Consider the following 16,443-nt stretch of genomic DNA (forward strand, 5'->3'; position numbering starts at 1 on the left):
ACTACAGTTCTGGTGGATGCTAAGCTGTATAATGTAAGTGGTTGCATTTAATTTTGTACTTCAGATTTCCCCAAGTGTTATTTGGGGAACTGGGAACTCCTGAGGATGAGCTTAGGCAGTTCTTCCTGGATCTAGCTCTTGCAAGAACTTACTTGAAAACTAGAGATAGACATTTGCTCCAAAGAATATACAATATTGGAGAAAAGTTTAGTTACCTAAATCAAAAAGTGTGTTCACATGTGCTATGTAAACTATGGAGGTGCTAAATTGTGCCAAGTTCCATGGGAGGGTGGGCTCCAGGGAGTCTGCGATGCCTGCAGATAAAACTTTTAAGCAGGGCTGATGTCAATTTTCTTGGTCTTGCTGGGAGTTGGGGCTGAGGGTGTGGTCAGAGGGAGAGAAAGAGTTCTAAGCCCGTATCTTGCTCGAGTTTCTCAGTTCATCATGAACAGGGCTCCTTCAATTGTCTGATAAACCTCATTTGTTGGAGGACATCTTTAACTCCAAAATATATGTCACCCCTGGAACTTTCCAGTATATTCTAGAAACACTGATTTTTATATTTTATTGAAATATAGTTGACTTACAATGTTGTGTTAATTTCTGCTGTATAGCAAAGTGACTCAGTTATACACACACATACACATTCTTTTTTATATTATTTGCCATTATGGTTTATCCCAAGATATTAAATATAGTTCCCTGTGCTATACTGTAGGACCTTGTTGTTTATCCACTCTATATGTAATAGTTTGCATCTATTAACCTCAAACCCCCACTCCATCCTTCCCCCATCCCCTCTCCCCCTTGGTGACCATAAGTCTGTAGAAATACTGATTTCTATGATTCCAGGCATGGCATTGTACTGATAATGGATGAATATTTGAAAATACTTTACTTAATTTTGACCCAACAGGGCTCCAAAAGGAAAAGGAGAAAATCTATAACTAGAATTTCCAGGGCCCTTTTCTTTTTTATTTTTTTAAATATTTTGCCTTCCTTTCTTTTTAAATAAATTTACTTATTTATTTTTGGCTGCGTTGGGTCTTCGTTGCTGTGCACGGGCTTTCTCTAGTTGCTGCGAGCGGGGGCTACTCTTCGTTGCGGTGCGTGGGCTTCCCATTGCGGTGGCTTCTCTTGTTGCGGAGCACGGGCTCTAGGCACGCGGGCTTTGGCATGCGGGCTCAGTAGTTGTGGCTCACGGGCTGTAGAGCACAGGCTCAGTAGTTGTGGCACACAGGCTTAGTTGCTCCGCGGCATGTGGGATCTTCCCGGATCAAGGCTCGAACCCATGTCCCCTACATTGGCAGGCGGATTCCTAACCATTGTGCCACCAGGAAAGTCCCCAGGGCCCTTTTCTTAAGCTGCTCTTTTGACAGCTGAATTATTCTGCTTGGGAAAGAATATCAAAGACCTACTCCAAAAAAATCTCTGAGTCTCAAGATTTCCTTGGGGCTACTCAAATGTTTCTCTTCCCCCCAGAGGAATCCCATTCGAATGACTTCATCGTCTACCTGAGAAAAGGCATTCTGTGTTGTAGAACTTGCCGGTGCAACAATATTTTCTGAAAAGCCAGTGGCTTTGGACTACTCCAATGCATTCTTAAAGAATACGACAGACCTCGGCCTCTTACCACTGACACCTGAGTGTCAAAAAATGCCCAATATGACCAACTATTTCCTAGTCAATAACAAAGGCATGCATAAGGGGGGGAAAACACATTGTAAAAATTCTACACTATTTGTGCGTTTAGCGCTTTTAGCAAAAAGCACTGCTCTGACCCAAAGCTGATCTCCTTAACTCCTCCCATCCACCCACCAACATGACTGTCTGGGGCACAGAACCTCCTAAAACGGGTCTCCCTCAGGCTCCAGCTTTGCGTGACTGGCCTCACCCTTTCTGAGGGTCCTGGTAGGTAGGGAAATGATTCCTTCTGCCCAGCACTTGCTCCACATCTTGTGCTCTGGAGCCCCCAGTAACTGGCCTGCTGACCCAAATGAGAAACATCACATCAGCAACCATGCGGCTCCCCAGCCAGGAGCAGTGGCCCTGGATGCAAAAGCCACTTGCTTAGTGTCATAGAACAGTGGAGTGTAGAACTCGGCTGGATTCTTTCACCCAGACAGAATGGTCCCCTTGATGTCTCTGCCAGATGTCAGCATTCAGCTATGGGGTCAGGGGAGGGATGGGGGCTCTCTCCTCCATCAGACCCTCCCCCTGCTGCCTGCCAAGGGATTCCTGCTCGACCAGCAGGAGTGATGAATGGTCCTCATTCACGGCCCAGAGCACACGGGAGAGGCTATCCCAGCTGTGGTCGGATGCTGCTTCTGGCCGCACACGGAGCACATTCCTTTCTGGAGGAAGGCTGTCTTGGGTGGATGGGTTTGGTGCTCAGAGAATGAGGGAAGTGGGTGGAGACAAGGGGGCCTTTCTGAACCACCTCAGACAAGAATGCAGACTCTGACACCACGCTTGGCCAGGGCTGGTCCATTTGGCCCCTGGCCAAAGATTCCACCTGGGTCCTGTCTATTTCTGGCCACAGAGTGGGAATGTTCAGGGCATGGTGAAATGGCCAGAGGTAGGCATACAAAACTGAATTTTTTTCAGCCTCCAGAAAGAGATCTTTGTCAGGCATAATTTTTTGTGACCCATTGGGGTTCCCCACAGTCCATCGCCGCCTCTGGGTGGAATCTCATTCTGACCAGGCTGTTTCCTGGGGAGGATGAAGGTACAATTTCAAACACTTTAAAATGTGCCACTGGAGACTCTCAGATTGAATGTGACTTGTGGGCTCCAGAGCGCAGGCTCAGTAGTTGTGGCGTACGGGCTTCATTGTTCCGCAGTATGTGGGATCTTCCCGGACCAGGGATCAAACCTTAGGCCCCCTGCAATGGAAGCTTGGAGTCCTAACCACTGGCCCACCAGGGAATTCCCACCCATCGACCACTCTTAACACGGCACTTGGGTAACAGGTTTTAACCATCCTCCCACCCCTCCCTGACCCCCAACACATACACAGTCTCAGACACACTGTTTCTCAGAGTTAACAGTCAGTAGCCAAATTGGTCCAAATTTCTGTGCCAATTTGAAGGTGATATTAAAATTCATAAAAGGCAGGCAGGGGAGGAGAACAGAAGTCAGGGCCAGAATGGTGTGCAAATTTGTCAAGTAATCCAATCATTGCATTGTCTTGTTTCCAGGGGAGGAACTGTAGTTGGGGATGGGGTCACTGCATGCAAATCTCTGGAGATGGGGTGTTGAGGGCTGGTCCAGGCACAGACACTGAGGTAGAGAGGGGCTCAGACAGTTGGGGATAAGAGAAGCATACGAGGGGGGGAAGTGGGGGGAGTCCTGGGAAGGAGGGAATGTACAAACCAGCTTTTCTTTAAATATTTGGCTATGCAGCGTGGCTTGTGGGATCTTAGTTCCCAAACCAGGGATTGAACCTGCAGAGTGGAAGCACAGAATCCTAACCACTGGGCCACCAGGGAATTCCCCAAACTAGCTGTTCTAAGAGATGGATCCTTAAAACGGCCAAGGAGCTCAGTTCTTAAGTGACATCCTCCCCAAGCCCTCCCTATTTAGCTTCCTTCATGCCTCAGGGAGCACTAGTCACAGCAGGACTCAACCATGGCTTTAGACACCTTCTGTATCTCTAGGAGCTTCCAGGCCAAGCTCCCATCCAAGCAATGCAACCTGAACCAACAGCCAGTTCTTCAGGCCTGAGCCCCTTCAATGAGAAATAGACCCCAGGGCCCAGTGAAGGAAGGAGCAGCTGGTACAGAGGCCATGGCCACATCTTTGGCTTGTCTAGAAATGTCTGGTGACCCAGGGGAGGGGGCAGGAGTGCTGTTCTAAAGTTTGTTAAGAGCCTATGATCTAGGATTCAGCTGTCCATAGAAGCATTGGAAGCCCTTCCAGAAGCCCAGTGAGTAATAGCAGCAGGTAACAACTGCCACCTCACCAAAACTGGCCAGGCTCAGCTCACAATGCCAGCTGGTACTGTGTCAAGATACTGACATCCAGGGGCTTCCCTGGTGGCGCAGTGGTTAAGAATCCACCTGCCAATGCAGGGGACATGGGTTCGAGCCCTGGTCAGGGAAGATCCCACATGCCACGGAGCAACTAAGCCCGTGCGCCACAACTACTGAGCCTGCGCTCTAGAGCCCGCAAGCCACAACTGCTGAGCCCATGTGCCACAACTACTGAAGCCTGCACTCTAGAGCCCGTGCTCCGCAACAAGAGAAGCCACCACAATGAGAAGCCTATGCACTGCAATGAAGAGTAGCCCCTGCTCGCTGCAACTAGAGAAAGCCCACGTGCAGCAACAAAGACCCAACACAGCCAAAAGTAAAACTAAATAAAATAAATAAATTTTTTTAAAAGATACTGACATCCACAGAGTAGTGGCATATACACAGAGAGCTTCAAGTTCTTGCTTTTACTGAGGAGGCAGACTTTCTCAGCTACGTTTGGAGCTGACCCATGTCACTGGTGCTGATCACAAGCCTTTTCTGGACCTCCTTCTAGAATGATTCTAATATTTTATTGCATCTCCAAACACGGCATGGTTTCCACTGGCAATTACAGGGTGCCTCCACTTTCTTTATCATGACATCCACTAGCTTCAACTCTGTGTTTAAGCATCTACTCATACGTATATATAAAAAATCCTAAGGAATATATTAAAAGACTATTAGAACTGATAAAAGAATTCAGCAAGGTTATAGGATGCCAGATCAACATACAAAGATTAACTGTGTGGACACACCTTCAAAGAACAATCCAAAAATTAAATTAAGAAAATAATGCTATTCACAATAGCATCAAAAAGAATAAAATACTTAGGAATAAACTTAACAAAAGACATGACAAAATTTATACTCAGTGAATGATAAAACATTGTTGAAAGAAATTAAAGAGGATTTAAATAAATTTTTCAAATTCCATGTTCATGGATTGGAAGACTTAATATTGTTAAGATGAGAATACAAATTGATCTACAGATTCATCACAATCCTTATCAGAATCCCAGACTTTTCCATGGAAATTGACAAGCTGATTCTAAAATTCATACGGAATTGTAAGGGACCCAGAATAGCCAAGACAATTCTGAGAAAGGAGAACAAAGTGGGAGGACTCACACTTCCCGATTTCAAAAGGTACTACAAAGCAATGGTAATCAAGACAGGGTGGTACTGGCACAAAGATACAGGCATATAGATCAATGGAAAAGAACTGAAAGTCCAATAATAAACTCATATATCTACGATCAATTGATTTGGACAAGGGTACCAAGACCATTCAATGCGGAAAGAATAGTCTTTTCAAAATATAATGCTGGAGTAACCGGATAGCCGCATGTAAAAGAAAGAAGTTGGACCCTTACCTCCCACCATTTACAAAAATTAATTCAAAATGGACCAAAGACCTAAATATAAAAGCTAAAAATTTAAAACTCTTAGAATAAAACACAGGGGTAAATATTTATGAAGTTGGGTTTGGCAATGGCTTCTAAGATACGACACCAAAATCACAGGCAACAAACTGAAAAATACCTATATTCATAAAAATTACAAACTTTTGTGCATCAAAGGACACTATCAACATGCTTCATGAACTAGAGCAGTGGGGGTAGCAAAAAGGGTGTAGTGATCAATTATTTTTTGTACTGTTTGCATATCTGTCTCTCTCCTAAGACTGTGAATCCCTTGGAGGGCATATACGTCTCTGGATCCCCTGAGCCCAGCACAGAATAAATGTTGAGTAAATGTGATGTGAACCGAGAAAAAAAAATATCAAGAAAGTGAAAAGACAACACACAGATGGGACAAAATATTTGTAAATCGTGTATCTGACAAAGGTCTAGTATCCAGGATATATAAAAACTCTTAAAATTCAATAACAAAAGACAAGCAGTCCAATTTAAAAATGGGCATAGGACTTGAATAGACATTTCCCCAAAGAAGACATACAAATAACTGACAAGCACATGAAAACATGCTTAAAATCATTAGTCATTAGGGAAATGCAAATTAAAACCACAATGAGATACCTCTTCACACACACTAGGATGGCTATAATTTTTTTTTGAAGTGGGGAAAAGTAGGTGTTGGTGAAGATGTGGAGAAATTGGCAGCCTCATACAGTGCTGGATGAAATATAAAATGGTGCAGTCACCGTGGAAAACAGTTTGGCAGTTCCTCAAAATGTTAAACAAAGTATTATCATATGATCCAGCAATTCCACTCCTACTTATATACCCAAAAGGATTGAAACCAAATGTTCAACCAGAAATTTGTACACAAGTATTCATAACAGTGCTGTTCATTATCACCAAAAGGTAGAAACAACCCAGATGTCCATCAACAGTGAACAGATAAACAAAACGTGGTGTATCCTCACAATGGAATATTATGGGGTCATAAAAAGGAATGCAGTGTGGATACATGCTACTACATGGGTGAAACTTCAAAACATCATATGAATTAAAGAAGCGAGACCAAAAAGACCATATATCATATAACTCCTTTATATAAAATATCCAGAATTGGCAATGTAGAGACAGAAAGTAGATGAGTGGCTGTTTAGCGGTGGGAGTAGGGGGAGCGGAGAAGAGGCAATGGCTAAAGTATACAGGTTTCTCTTTGTGATGGTTGCATATATCTGTGAATATACCAACATCCATTGAGTTGAACACTTTAAATGGGTGAACTATATAGTATGTGAATTATATCTCAATTAAGCTATTAAAAAAAGAATCTATTTAATTGACACTTCAGTTTAGTAGTATCTACTTACTAAGCATTTGTTACATGGCAAGCATTGTATTAGGCACTGGAATTCAAAGATGATCTGACATGGGTTCTGCCCTCTAGGAGTTCACAGTATATTTAGAGAACCAAAAAGAGTACAGAAATAGGTACAGAAATAGAACTGGGAAGGCAGTGATTACAATTAGAGATGAGGAACAGGAAAAGCTTTAGAGAGTTGACACCTGGGCAGGTTTCGAAGGGAAGTAGGAGTTTGACAGGTCGTTGGTGGGGAAGGGAGATCATTCCAGGCAGGTCTGAAATAACACAGGATGTTCTGAGACTTGTATGGGGTTCAGAGTTGGCAAGAAGAAAAGTGGAAGGGCTGGCAGAGGGGGTGGGGTGAGGAGAGGTGCAAGAGGTGAGCTTGGAGAAGCAAGCAGAGGGCCATGAGGCAACTTGAATATCATGCCAACAAATGTTGAGTTTTCCTTTTGGGGATGAGGAGCAACGATAGGTAAGTGGGAGGGCAAGGGGGGCAGACTTGTGACTGAAAGCAGGAGTCGGTGAACGACAGCCCTTGGGCCAAATCTGTGAAGTTTTTAGAAATAAACTTTTATTGGAACACAGCCATGCTCATTTCTTGTTGTCTATGGCTGCTTTCCCACTAAAACAGCCAAGTTGCGACAAAGATCGTATGGACCCATCAAGTCTGAAATGTTGGCTATCTGGCTCTTAGAGAAAAAGTTTACCAACCTCTGCTCTAGAAAGCTCACTGTGCCTATTGGATAAAGGATGGCTTCCCACGGGTTAAGACCAAGGGAAAAGAGTCCAGTTAGGAAACTAGCAACTCTCCAGGCAAAGAAGATGCTGGGGTACCATGACATTGAAACATCATGACGTTGGGATAACAGATGACATAGGGGGTTGATAGTGGGGTGGGGAGGTGGGCGTGGCTTTGAGAGCCTCCTGAGGAAAAAACACCTGGGGAATATCAATTTAAGAAAATTAACAGTGAAAAGGATAAGAGAACTCACGGGGTTTCATGGACGTCTGAATTTTAGTTTTTTCTTCTTAAATCATTAAAATGGTCCCTAAACCTCACATTTAGTTGAGTGCTCTCAGACAGAGCATCTGAACTCAAGGCAGCTTACAAGTTTTTTAAAATTATTCTTACAATTTGGTTATGGGCATGCTGGAGCAAGTCCAGATCACCTGATGGGCTGTCTTCCCTGCTTTGTGTGTTGCAAGAAGCCCAAACTCCACACCACATTCTTTGGCTATGCTCTGAGGCTGCTGTTGGCACCAGGTAGGCACCATGGAGTTGGTTGCCAGGCATCCGAATATCATTCTTGACTGATGATTTATATCTAAATGCACATGTCAAATATCATATCTTACTCATTTTTGTCTCTTACAGAGACTGGCAGAGTGTCTGGCAACTAGAAAGTCACTGATAAATCATTTTAGTTAAGAGAGAGCACCATGTGGGAAGGGAAGGAGGAAGGAAGGAAAGAAAGGCAGGAAGGCAGGACGTGGCCACAGAATTTTTCACTCATGGCTTGAAACTTGTGATCCAGGGAGTTCCCTGGTGGCTTAGTGGTCAGGATTCCAGGCTTTCACTGCCGTGGCCCGGGTTCAATCCCTAGTCGGGAGTGAGATCCCACAAGCCGTGTGGCAAGGCCAAAAGAAAAAAAGAAAGAAACTCATGATCCAGCAGAAGCTGACAAAAGAGCAGGAGTTCTCCAGGTGGATGCAAACCTCTTCGGCCCAGGGAGAGCCTGGAAGAATAATACTTAGTGGTGATGTCCTAATATAGCTGCAACTGCAAATCCCAAATAGGTTGTATTATCTTCCCTAGACATTTTAAAGGAAGAGGTTGCTTAAATCTCACAACTAATCTTGCTGCCTCTCAGGTTATAAATTGTGTTTTTCAAAAATCTCTTCTAAACCATCTCATGGTAGACAAAATGAACATCCACTCCCAAGACCCTGAGGTGTAGTGGAAGCAGCCACATGCAGGCATGAAATGTATTTGGAATCTCCTGCTTTGCATTTAATTCCGTGCCCTCTGGGTTATGTCCTATTCTTGATCTAGGTGCTTGTTACAAGGGTATGTTCATCTTGTAAAAGTTCATCCAGAACAGGTATTCATACATCTACATTCATAGCAGCGTATTTCCAATAGCCAAAAGTGGAAGCAACCCAAGTGGACAGATGAACAAATAAACAAAATGTGGTATATACACACAATGGGATATCATTCAGCCTTAAAAAGGAAGGAAATTCGGACACATGCTACAACACAGACAAAGTTGAAGACGATATGTTAAGTGAAATAAGCAAGTCACAAAAAGACAAACAGGTATTTAGAGTTATCAAAATCATAGGGACAGAAAGTAGAATGGGGCTTGCCAAGGTGGTGGGAGAATGGAGGGTCAGTGTTTAATGGGTGCAGAGTTTCATTTTTGGAAGATGAAAAAATTCTGGAATAGACGGTGGTGATGGTTGCACAACAATGCGAATGTATGTAACACCACTGACCTGTGCACTTAAAAATGGTTAAAACGGTGAGTGTTATGTTATGTATATTTTACCACAATAAAACGAAATGAAAGTTCATCCAGTGTCGTATACTTAGGCTTGGTGCCATTTTACTTACGTCTGTTATTCTGGGGAGAGGGGTACTTTAAAAAGGTACTTTACTCAAATTTATATTTGTGTTTGTTTTAGAAGAGTTTTACATTTATGTTTAGAAAAATATCCTCCTTACTAGGTCATGAGTCATGCAGGCACTCTGGAAAGCTGTGCTATGTTTATCTCGGGACATCCGTGGTGCCCCAGGGACAAGGCTGGGGGTGGGGGCTGTTCATGGACCCAAGTTCAAGAAGAACAAAGAAACGGAGCAAATCAGAGCTGTTCTCAAGTCGTCGACAAAAGTTATCTTCTCATAAGGCATATGCTGTATAGGAAAGTGGCATTATTTTTTCAGAAGATGCTCTTAGCATCATGTTGGCGACGCATCAAAAAAGACAATATGGGAGCCATTGCCATGGGACAGCCCTGGGTGCAGCTGTGTCTGCTTGTCTATCAAGTTCCGACACGAAAAAACTAAAAAGAAAATGTATCATCCTTCGCGTACAATATTATAATACTACAGGTGTTTCAGGTGAAGGGATCAAAAAGCCTTGGACAAGGAGAACTTATTAACTGTGATCCTAATCACATCCTCATCATCTGCTGACTTGGTTCTCACTCTACACCCGTATGTACCACACACACTTATCTGGGTATACTCTTTCTGCCAAGGGAAGTGCAAAAGAGTTTTTAAAACTCTAGATGGACATCTTACTCGAACTGTCACCATCGTGCTTTATCACCCTCGAGCAAGTGCCTATTCTGAAAGGCTGGTTCTGGTGCCTAAAGACATCTCTGATGCTGGTGGTGGGGGAAGATGGGCCAGCACACCTGGCTGGGCTGTGCTCCTGGCGGGTCACACACACCTCCTGCTGGAGGACAGCTCGAATGACGAGGATGAGAAGGTCTGAAGACTCGCTACAACCTGGACAGGGCAGAGACTTAGAAGGTAAGTAGTGCATTGCTGCAGATCTGTCTCTCTGGGCATCAAGTTGGCTTTCCTTTTGCTGGCCCACGATCGCCAGTCCTGCTGGTTCTATGCATCTGGAGCAGGACAGGCTGCGGCTATTTCATCCGAGGTCTCATGGCCCCCGGGTCTGGAGTACAGGTGGGACTGTGTGACACTGACATGCAGACTGACCATAATGCCCTTCTCCAGAGGGAAATGAACAATAGTCATCACAAGCTGTCCTTCTGAACCCAGGCAACCCCAGGAGAGGGAAAGTATACCTCCTAAAGCTCCCAAAACTGTAAAAGGAAGAAAGCCACAGCAGCTGCTGACATGAAATCACCTAGAAATTCTACCCCCATGGAGACAGCCTGTTAGCTGAGGGGGAAGAGAATTCATGGATGCCAGAGGATGGTGTGGTTAAAGGGTAATGCTTTGTCCCTTTGGAGTTCCTAGGGTTGAATAATGGGTTTGGAGCAACCAGTTTCTCTCTCCCTAACTGGCTGTTTTGTGGAAGGTCTGTTCATTCGCTATTTCAGGGCAATGAACATGAGAGCAGAAAATCTAGGCATCAAGAAATAAGAGACTCCTTTTCCCCACACAGCCAGCCAAGAAAGGAGAATTCCAATTCATGAGTCTCATTAATAAGATGTAAAAATGACTTCGCTATCACCCCTTTCCAAAGCAAATAAACACAAGTAGTAAAAATGCTAAAAGTAAAAAGTTCTGGTGTCCTGTATCCTCATGAGACAACGGCAGAATAAACAAAGTTGTCCATAAATGAAGAACCTCAGAGGGGAGCCTCTCCTCTGCCATAGAATTCAGCTGCCTCCAACTAAAGATGCCAGCTGCCAGAATACTTGGGCAATGATCAGTGAGGGGTAATTGCTCTCAGTGAGATTTCTTTCTGGGCCCTTTGTCTCTTCCAGGAATTGCAACTCCAGTCATTTCGCTCACCCTACTTTCAGAACTAGGAACCGGAGAATGGAGAAGGATGGTGGCTCCTACTTCAGAGAGGGCCACCCTGAGTTCTCGAGAGGTGAATGGCTTTCCTACAGTTTTACAGGAAGCTGGGAAACAAGCCCAGGCTTCCTGACTTTGCAGCTGATTTACCTCCAGCACCAAATGGCCAATTACTCAGTATTTACACTGGGATTTCTGATAGCAGGTGTATAGGAAGTGGTAAGCCCAGGATGAAGCCAGAGCCAGGATGAATGCATCAGAGCACAACTTATATTCCATGAGCACCACTGAGAAACAGGACCACCACTGCCCAGGAATAAGGATGCTGGGTCAAGTCCTGGCTAGGCCAGTCACCAACTGTGCCATCTGGACAGCTTATCTGTTGGCCAGTTTACTCAACTGTAAAATGAATTCAACAAAACCCACCTCGCTCTTTAGTGGGAGGTTGTAAGAATCAAATAACACAGTGGGCAGAAAAGTGGTTTGAAAAGAATAACATACAATAAACATAAATTATACAAATCAACAGAACTCTGGTCAACTGTAAAAAGACATTTGGGGGAAAACTGGGGGAAAAAATTTGAATATGGACTAGGTATTAGATGATACCAAAGAATTATTGTTAATTTTCTTAAGTATATTAACGGCATAATGGTTATTTAATATTTTTAGAGGTCACACTGAAATATGTAAGAATGAAATGATTTTATGTCTCGGATTTGCTTTAAAATACTTCCCTGAAAAAGAAATAAGAAAGGGGTAGATGAAGCAAGTGTGGCAAAATGTCAATAACTGTTGAAGCTGAGTGAGAAGTATATGGGGGCCTTCTCCCTACTACTGTTTATATTTGAAATTTTTCTGAATAAAAAAATGATGTTTAAATAAACAGTGTAGAATTTTCTAGGACACTAGAAAGCTTCACTAATGGTCACCACCAGAAGCACAGAAAATCTGCCTCGTTCACAAGGCCCTTGTACACTGGTCAGCCAGGGGTCAGAGGACAAGAATTTGGGAAAAGGCCAGGAGAGGCCAGGCAAGGAGCCCAGCCGTAAAGGAGACAGATGAAAACATCTTCGTAGCCTCTCCTGTCTGCCATGCACCAAAATGTCAGCCAACCTGTAACGTCAAGTGGATGCTTTGTCTTCAGGCTTAAGTTTCTTATTCAACTTTGCCACTTAATGGCTAAGTGGCCTTAGACCAAATCACTTTTTAGCACAAAGTCACGGAGAGGCACACACATGGGTTTGATGGTCACTCCAGGAACAGATACTAGGGACCAGGAAGGGGAACAGGACAAAGGGAGTGGGGGCAGGAGATGAATAATTTAGCTAAGGGAGAGTCCAGGGAGTCAGGCATTCATCTGGGAACTGACCAGGGAAATGAGCACTTCGACTTCGTCTTAAGCCCCATCCCTGAGCATTAAGTACACAATACACCATAAATAACGAAATAATTCCACCAAGGGTGACGAACTGCCTTTTGGGGGTCAGGGGCAGACAGGCTAGCGGTGGGGTAGGAGCGGGGCCTGGAGGAGGGGATACGGATTCGAGTCTCCACCCCGACTAACCTAGAAGCCTTGAGCTTCAGCACTTTTCCCTTTCCGCAAAAAGAATCCCTTGGACTGATGTGAAGATCTCCGCAGTTCCAAGATTTCAGGGGACGAAATTAACTTGGGGCATGTTTCTGACTTTCATTCCTCTCCCTCCTCTCATCAGGACTCGAGGTTTCCTAGCCAGGAGAAGTTCAGTCCCCTCCCCGGTGGTGTTTCGCCGCGTCCCCTCGCCCCATCCTCGCTGATTTTTGGTGGTCCTTCCCGGGGCCGGGTGAGGGATGACGAAGTAGGAATCTCGCCTGTTTCTTCCAATCATTTCTATTCCGGTGCTGATTTACAGCGACACCTGTAGGCAGGCAGCTACTCCAGAGGGCAACAGATTGGGGGTTGGCTGGGCGGCGGGTTGCGGGGCGGGGCGGCGGAAGCGCGGTGTTCAAAGCGCCTGCGTAAAAGTTGTGGGCACTGAGGACAGGAGGAGTATCAGCGTTAAGACCAGGATTAGCCCCGGAGCGACCCTGCGTGGCCCATCCATGGGTTAGCTTGTGCTGGCTCTTTTCTACTCCAGGGCCTCCCCTTGATAATCGGCGGGAGAGGTTTCCTGGTACCCTGACCAGCCAGGAGTGAATACCTGAGGTGCGGACCGCGCCTCTCCGCCCACAGGACTCAGGGCGCTCCTTCGTTCACTAGCCCTCACTCCCCACCCCACCCCCAGCCCCGTGCGCTCCACATCCCCAAAGCCACAGCTCCGGAGACACCCCAGTGCGCCCCCGTCCCCCGCGCGCTCCGCATCCTCAAAAGCCAGAACTCCTAGCACCAGCGCAGCCCCCGGTGTCCGTGGCTCCACGGTGCACCCTCCTAGGCACCTAGCACGCACCGGGTCTCGTCTGACTCGGTCCTGTCTGGTCGCAGGCGCCCTTGGCGAGCCGCGAACCGAGCGCCCAGCTCCCGGGGGCGCCCCTGCTGCGCGGGCTCTCCGGATTCAGGCGAGGTGGGGCTGGGTGGGTCCGCCCGAGTCGGGAGCGGGACCCGTTAGCCTGCATGTCCTCGCGTCTCCGAGCAAGGAGCCTTCGCTCTGTGTGCCCGCCTCTCAGCTCCCGGGAACCCCAAGCACTGCTGAGAGGCGGCCCGCGGAGAGCGGAGCCTGGAGACCCCACCGGGACCCCCGCTTTCCCGCGAGCCGCCGTGGGGAGGGGGAGGCGCAGGCAGCGCTCTTACTTGTCAGCAGGGGTGCGCACTCGTTCGGCTGGGGCCAGGCTCTCCACGACGGCCCCTCTCTGCGCCCGTCGCCGCGGAGCCCCTTTCCCGAGCAGAGGGGGCGAGCCGACTTCTCCGGCCGTTGGAGAAACCGAACTCCACGTTTAGGAAGCCGCGGGCTGGTGTCGCTCCCCAACGCTTTTCCCGGCACTTTTAACCAGCGTCGGACCGCAAACCCCTCCCCGGACCCACCCCCTTCCCTGAAGGCGGCCACCGCAGCAGGCCCGGCCTCCTGCCCCTTTTGTTGTAATTCGAGAGCGGCAGCTCCCCTGGCCAGAGGGGCTGTGCGGGGGAGGCTGCGTGCCAGCGGCGCAGCCCTTCCCAGGCTTTTCTCGCCCAGGTTTCCGGAGCCTGAGAAGCTAGGGAGAGGGCTTTTCCTCTGGGAGATTCCTCTACACGCCTCCCCCCCCGCATACCGCCCCGCCGCCGAGCTCCCGGAATTTAACCCTTCGGTGTTCTTATCCACCAGCAATAGGGTTCGTGCCTAACCCATCTCCGTATCCAGAGAGACCAGCACTGCCTGGCACGTAGTAGACGCTCAATAAAAACTGATGACTGAAAGAGTTCAGATACGTTCATCTACGTCTCCTGGGTTTCTCCTCTACGGGCAAAGCATTTTCCGGAGGTGACTACAAACAGCCCCCTTTCTTCCAGCAGATCGAGCCTCTCTCTCCTCTGAGAATCCGTTTTCTCCTTTGTAAATTAAAGGCTTTGGATTCAGTGACTTCTAAGGTCCTTCCTCACCTGGCAGGGCCAGGGTTAGCAAGCCCTGCGATCAGGGGCCTGAACCCGACACAGCTAAGGGTGCATGTCATGCAGAAGGACGTTCCATGCCTGGCTCTGAGGCTCACACTGGGGGCAAAGTGAGGGGGTCATGCGGGCTGGGGGAGCCCTCTAAGGAGATTCCCAGGGCTTCCTGAGCAAGAGCAAGGTTTGGCCGGGCAGGATGGCGATCCTCCTCGGGGTCCTTCCTCAGTGCCCTCCTCCCACTCTGCTCCCGTCCTACAAACGGGCAGCTCCAGCCCTGATAGGTGGGGACTCCCAGTCTCAGCCTCCAGCTCAGACTTCTCTCCTCATCCGTGGGCTTGTAAATCCACTGGTCTCTAGGACATTCCCATAGCCACAGCTAACCTAGCGAGCCCCAAACTTGGCACACCAACCCCTGGGACCCCTCTTCAGCCCTCTTCCCTACCGTCCACACTGAATCAATCCCCTGGTCTGGTGGGCAGTGGAGGGAAGGGCCAGGAGGGAGGTGGGTGTGATTCCAAAAGGGCAACAGGAGGGACCCCTGTGGTGTGGAACTGTGATGGTGGATACAAGAAGCTACACAGGTGATACAACTGTATAGAACTTAGTATACACAAGCACACACACACTACGCACACACAAAGTATAAGTAAAACTGAGGAAATCTGAATAAGATCAGAGGATTGCATCAATGTCTCCTTGTGATATTGTCCTAGAGTTTTGCAAAATGTTGTGGGAAACTGCAAAGTGAATGAGGGCTCTCTCTGTATTAGTATTTACAATGACATGTGAATCTACAGTTACCTCAATAAAAATTTCAACTGAAAATAAAAGCTCAAAGTAACTCCAGGGCCCTCAGGATGCGGCCTGAACCCCTTGATACAGCTAACAGGGCCCCCCTCAAGGGCATTTCCAGCCTGCCCATCTCCCAGCCACACTCTCCCCTTACCCCCATAGACCTTACTAACTGTTCTCCATGACTGTTTCACACCCCAGGGCCTTTGCACATGCCATTCCCTTGCCTGTCTGCTCAGCAACACCTAGTTCTTTGAGATCTCACTTAGCTATCAGAGTGAGCACCCTACACAGTGCCTGCACACAGCAGATGCTCAATAAATGCCAGTGGAACTGAGCTCTCTCCTCTTCCCCTCACACTTTCTCTGATCACTCTTCTAATCCTACCCTTCCTGTAAAGAATTAACCAATAAGGTATAAAATGAAACATTTTATAAATGCTGTTTTGCCTGATTATGAAAATAATGCAACCTCCCTGTGGAGCATTCAGAAAATATGAGAAAGTATAATGAAAAAAACTTTCACCCTGGTGTCCTCTCACCCACAGAGAAACGTTTAACATTTTGGACTATTTCTTTCATCATATCTTTTAAAACCAAATTGTGTGCAGAATTCTTGTATCCAGATTTTTTTTAAAACTATATTGTTTGTGCACATTTTTCAATGTCCTTCTAAATGGCTTTAGACTATTTCAGTCTCCAAAACGACCATGTTCCATAGTGTCATTTCTCTACTCTTAGACTTCAAGGTGTTTACGATTGTTACTAGTGTAAATTACACCAAGACAATATTGA

At 46.7% G+C, this 16,443-nt stretch overlaps 1 protein-coding gene across 1 annotated transcript in view; it reads right to left on the reverse strand.

Annotated features, from left to right (window-relative positions):
* The window catches only part of LOXL2 (lysyl oxidase like 2), a 102,105-nt gene extending 87,847 nt beyond the window's left edge, over nt 1–14,258 (reverse strand). The window contains exon 1 of the mRNA XM_060102548.1: nt 14,069–14,258. The gene's annotated coding sequence lies outside the window, so the exon portion shown is untranslated. The remainder of the gene's footprint in view (nt 1–14,068) is intronic.
* Between the last annotated feature and the right edge of the window lie 2,185 nt (nt 14,259–16,443).

Source organism: Mesoplodon densirostris, chromosome 6 (assembly GCF_025265405.1).
Source record: "Mesoplodon densirostris isolate mMesDen1 chromosome 6, mMesDen1 primary haplotype, whole genome shotgun sequence".
Lineage (NCBI taxonomy): Eukaryota > Metazoa > Chordata > Mammalia > Artiodactyla > Ziphiidae > Mesoplodon > Mesoplodon densirostris.